Raw genomic sequence first — 6,000 nt, forward strand, 5'->3', positions numbered from 1 at the left:
TTTCCTTTTTTTGGAGGTCCACCCAGCAGAGCAGAGGAATTCCTTTGACCGTTGCTGTGGGTGTGAAAGGCCTAATAGCGGGAGTGACTGTAGCAGAGGGCTTTCTGGGTTACGATGGTGCTGGCGTTTCCTTTTGAGCTCTTGAAGAGCTTTAGACTGAAGGCTGGCAGCACACCAAGGAAGTATCAGTCTGGTGCTACTGTAATTCATGGCTTGGAAGCACCGGTACTACAGGATAAGCATGCTCAGAGTGGAAATTACGGTTATTAATTACCACTATCAATTAATTTATTGTCACAATGTAGTTTGGCAGCACTAATAGTCATCTCTTATGTTTTGGACTATAGCAAAAATGTCTAATTACCAGTTTGCTGTCTTGAAACTCAGCTCTGTTATATATTTCCCTCCCTCTTAACAAATGCGCACCAAGAACATTTGCCATGATGTTGCCTCTGATGACTATATTACTGATTTAGGCATTAGTAAATACTCTGTGCTCTGTGTTATTTTATGCATTCATTTATTTAAACTACTTTGGAAAATTGATGGTTCTTATTACTTTGATGGTTTATATCTGTTTAGGCCCTGAAATCTAAATGGTAAGGTTAGAAAGACTTTTCAGACTGACCATCAAACAAAAGAGCAAATCCTGCCCTGTCTACATGGTAAAGATCATTACCTCTCGTCAGGTTTTTAGTATGATCTCTAACTGATTCAGCTTTGTTACCAACAGCAAAATATTGCAACGAGTTTGCACACTTGATCGTGTTATCCCGTCTGTCGCTATCCCGCATCACTGGCTTTTTTTTCCCCTTCAGCGAGTCAGAGTCTAGGGAGTTTTTCCTCTCATCCTAAAGTAAGTATCTTCACCTAGTCCGATAAATCACTTTAGACATGTATGGCTGTTTGGCCCAGATCTCCATTGATTGTAATAGAGGTTCAGACAACTTGCTCACATGTAGTTAGTTATCTTTCATGCAGAAGTCATCACAAGATTTGAGCCCATGTAATAGTGTGTATAAATCCATTCAGCCAGTTCAGATTTAAATATGAAAAGAGTAAAATATGTTCTCACTGAGAGTGGGCACAAAGATTAATTTAATTAGTTAAAAATATATTAAAATGTTGAACTGCAGAAAACTGTATGAAAATGATCTTTGAAGAAAAAGGGGAACCTAGCAACGGTTTCTGCAAATTTTACAAATGGAAATGTCTTCTCACTACCTAAACTAAAATAAAACTGGCTCAAGATGAAATTCTGCTCCTCTGGTTGATGAAGATAAACGTGTATTTTCCCTAGCATCTTCATTCATTTTATGCTATGCACATGTAAAGATCCTGCACACGTGTCCACACTTCATTTATTGCTGTCAGTAGTTCCACTGATAGGCAGTTTTCCTATCAGGTAGCTAGTTAACTTAGAAAAATGTGAAATGCAGGTTTCTGCGTTTTCTAGAATGTCTTGAGTGGTTAGAGACAGGTAGGGATTGGGGAGAGATAACAAGCCCAGATCAGGATTACCATAAGTTTTTTTTCAAGCCAAATATGCTAGAAAAAATCATTTCTTTGTTCAACATCTTTGTGCCTTTCTTCGGTGTAAGCGCAAATTGGTTCTTAAGAGAACTAGAAACGTGAGGAGTAGCCCGTGCCCAGGGGCTGCATCCTGCTGTATGTCCCTTTGCAGTAGGAAAGGCGAGAGGATTCAGGAAAGTGCGTTAAATTATAACAATGAGATAAATAAAGTTGAGTTATGTGGTGGGAGTCTGTAACTATGGTGATGAAACCACTCAAGTACATCAGAGTCCAGGGGGACTGGACTGATAGTGATTAACATCCAGAAAGCCACTTCAACCTCCCAGGCGAGAAAAAAAAAAACAGTTATGAAGAATAGAGAATTTTTTACAAAAGAATTTTTACTGAGAAATACTCAACTGATTGAAATATACTTAATATGGTGTGCGTAGGTGCATCATCTGAAATCCAACACAAGAGGCATGATTTTGGCAAAAGCAAAACAACAGATGCTTCTGACAACCAAGTTGTATAACAGATTTCTCTTTTTGCTACCTAGGTCAGCTGTTTCTCACTGAAATTAAAGTTTAACTGAAATGTTAAGGCATCAGCTTAGTATCAGAGGAATAAGAAAAAATATATACAGTTGAGGTATGATCTTGTTTTTCTTTACATTGATATTTCCACTGAATTCAGCATTTGTTAAAGTTACACCTAAGTTTAAATTTGTGGATGAGGTTTTTGAGTTGGTTTTGGTTTGTTTGGGTTTTTTTTACCTTTATCATAGCAACTATATGTAATAGTTGCTAAATCAGAACTATTTAATTCGTTTTCCATTTGTACGTATATTTGGATGGAGTTTCTGAGGACACAACGTTATTTAGTGTGTATTCAACTCAGCAAAACAAATTACAACAATTTAGGAAGAAATAAAGGGAGGGGGAGGGAAGACTAACTTTGGAAAAAGATTTTCCTCTGATGCCTTGGAAATATACTTTGCAATATATAAGGGCTAATATTCCTCTGCAATATCCACGTCTGTGTGCATTTGTGAAGGAGAAAGATGGGGAAGGTGGAAGGTTTTCCCTGCAGGTTGGATGCATGGGTAGACTTCCAGTCCGAGGGGAGGAGGAGATTGGGAGGAAATTTAGTCTTTTTAGGTTTTGCTTATTAGGATTTTGCTAATGGGGAGTTTCTTTGAGAATGTATTTTTCTGTTATTATGGTTTGAATTGCAGAATTGTCCCAAGGCTTTATGTTTTCTCCTGCCAGGTGACACATGCTTTTTCAGTCCCTTCTCATTCCTTGAACTGATACATGTAGAGGCAGCGCTGTAGCTGTATCAAGCTTCTTCAAGTCAACGGAGATCTCTGAAAGTTTGTGTGTAATGCAAAATAAAGCCCTTCATAAATAAGATGAGAGGCAAACAGATAAGCAATAAACAACAGAACACAAAAATGTAAGCATAATTCCAAGGATGCATGTGTTGTAGTTAATCTTTTTAAAATATTGCTTAGGAAAGAAGATGAAACTTTGCATCAGCGTGGTGTTCAAGTACATATTTGCTGTCCTACTGCTGCCTGCTGCTACAGAGGTGCTGCATGTGACTGGTGACACTACATTTGTTTTTAGAAACAACACCCTGATGGCTGGTTACTGAAATGTCACCTGGCACCTTTGCCACACAGGGGTGTGGGACCAGCCTTGGTCTTTCACCAGGCAGGAGTTCTTCTCCTTACTCTGCTGTATCTCCAGCTCCAGAAAGCCTTGCCTTGAGGTTTAAGTCTCCTCTTCCTTGAAGAACACTGTTTACTTTCTAGCCCAGTTGTCTAAGAAGGCATGCACACATGCACGCACATATCTGTCTCCGTTTACCCCCATGCTTAACTTTTAAACCCGATGAACAATTTCAGAGAAATTTGACAGCAGGGAAAAGCTCTCAGCTGCATAAGCATCTCTACAGCCACCCAAGAAGGCTACAGGGACTTTATCCCTATTTCTCATGTGCGATGTAATAGTGAGAAGGTCTGCTGTGGCAGCTCAGCTACATAAGCTTTTAACTGACCACAAGAAGTTTGTATTCATTTCAATTGTGTAATAAAGAAATAGGACCTGTAGCTGGCTGAGAACTTTGTAGACTGGCAGAAGGAAAGGGAGTGGAAATTATCTGAACAGAGAAGGCGTTTGGCATGATACATCGTAGAGCCCTACCACTTGTACTTTGCTGAACTGGAACATGTTTTGATTCGGATGTTTAGACATTGGCTAATAAGAGTGTTTAGATAAGGTATCTGTGAGGTTGGACTGGTTTGACACCAAGGCTATTTAAAAGCTATTGTTTAGGTCACTGTGATGTTAATGGTATTGTAAATGTGGAACTAACAGGCATGGAAGTGAACTGCTTTTAGTCAGTGAAATACGTTACATATATTGTGGTGAATCCATAAAGAAGTATGTAGATTTGATTATCTGAGTTATAAAAAGTATTTGAGGAATAGCCATAGATCTCCCTAAAATAATGCCTTCACCATTTGTCATTCATTTTGTCCTGCCAAGCCAAGAAAGTTCTGATCCAGAAATGGATAACAAAGTGCTGCCAAGTTTTTGCTTTGGAAGGTGTTTCTTTTGAGTGGCTGCAATGGTGTAAACAGGAAATAATTTTCTCTTTTAATTTCTGCTGAAGTAAACCTTTGGCTTTTTGTAATAATTTTAATATCTCTCATCAGACTTGAACCTAACAATACTAATTGAATCTTGTGTCATCTAATACAGCAATTTGCCCTGTCGTGAGAAAAATGTCAATTAGAAATCACAGTTAATCACTACAAAAAATTCTTGGGAAAATAAGTCTTGCTCATTTACTGTTCACAGAACTGCGTGGTCTGTAGTATACTTACAATTCGGGAGCCTTCTCAGTCTAGGAAAATAAAAATACATACAGTATCAATATTTATGTGTTATTAAATCAGCAACAGCAGAAGATGTAGTCTGAAGGGCTATGTGGTGTAGCTTTCATATGAAGTACCTTCAGTAATATGCCACTTAAAATGAGTATAAACAGTTTGTAATACAAAATCTCTGAAATTTATTGCAGCCTTGAACATTACACTGCACTTACTACAGTGGATCTTATAGCTGTAAACTATTGTAACATTTATCATCTGCATATCAGTAATGACCATTATCAACTAGGTACAAACAATTATTTCCAGCATCACTTACAAAGAGCAATTTTAAATTGTCCTTTTAAAAAGCTTCAGTAAAGACCAGGTTTTTTTTCTTCAGGTAAATATCCATTTATTTTCAGGTACAATCTGACCTATTAATGGACCTTATTTAAACTATAGCCACAAGCACCGATACAAATAGCTTTTTCCATTCTTAACACAAATATAGTTTAATAAATCAAAGCTACCATGCATTTCTGATTATTCTTAAGAGAAAATATTATTCAAATATATTCATTGCTTAATTTCTGCCACCTGCTCTGTCATACACTAAGTTTTCATGACTCTGTGCAGTAAGTCCAGACTACTTCCTGGGCAGGACAGCTCCCATAGGCAGGGCAAACCTTGTGAGAAGGTAAATCTTTCCCTTCCACTAATTAACAGCTTTTATCACCAATAATGAGACTGTACATACACTTTAAAAAAAAAAAAGCTCCTGTGCATAATAATTTCATGTGTAGCCTTGACTGCCAGAAGGCTGCCTGCCCACGAGAAGGAAGATGTGTGTGGGCAGGGAGAGTTAACTCTCTGAGGGATGGAGCCGGCTGGAGCTCTCGCAACAGAAACAAGTGTAGCAGGCAGCGAGGAGTCACTTCAGGACAGCGTCTTATCAGGTGTGTCAGTATATCCCCAGGATGGGTTTTAGTGTGGAGGGGGTGAGATGAGTCTCTTACAACTTTAAGATATAATTTTGTTTTTCTGGAGGAGATAAAAGATGCTAACACTCTTAGGATACGTGTTTCTGGTTTGTGTAAGAAGTAAGAAATCTAGCTAGGAAAATCCTCTCACAAATTGATTGACCCATCTGAATCCATGTATAGTTCACGTATGATCACCTAGAAAATAATCAAAGGGAATCAAAACAAAACACGCAGATCTTGTATCTCTTTTAAGGAAATACTAGGTTTATTTCAGGGCTGGTCTCCAGATGAGGCACTGAACAATAGTTGTTAAATGCTAAGAAAAATGGGTAATCACTAAGAGAAAAAGGGAAATGTACCAATGGGGTCTGAAAGTTCTTATCTGTATGCTTTTTTGCCTTCAAGAAAATAGCTAAGGATCATTGCATGCAAAAAAAAAAAAAAATCAAACACGTTAAGCTCAGTGCTTAAGGAGTCATGCTGTCACAGTGAAGCGGGACTAGAAAACATCTCGAGAGACCATTACACTATGTCTCTGCCCCAAGACAGGATTAACAATGCCAATGTCATTTCTGACAGGTGTTTAGCAATGTCATCTTAAAGACTTTTACTGAGAGAGAT

Source organism: Calonectris borealis, chromosome 7 (assembly GCF_964195595.1).
Source record: "Calonectris borealis chromosome 7, bCalBor7.hap1.2, whole genome shotgun sequence".
Classification (NCBI taxonomy): domain Eukaryota; kingdom Metazoa; phylum Chordata; class Aves; order Procellariiformes; family Procellariidae; genus Calonectris; species Calonectris borealis.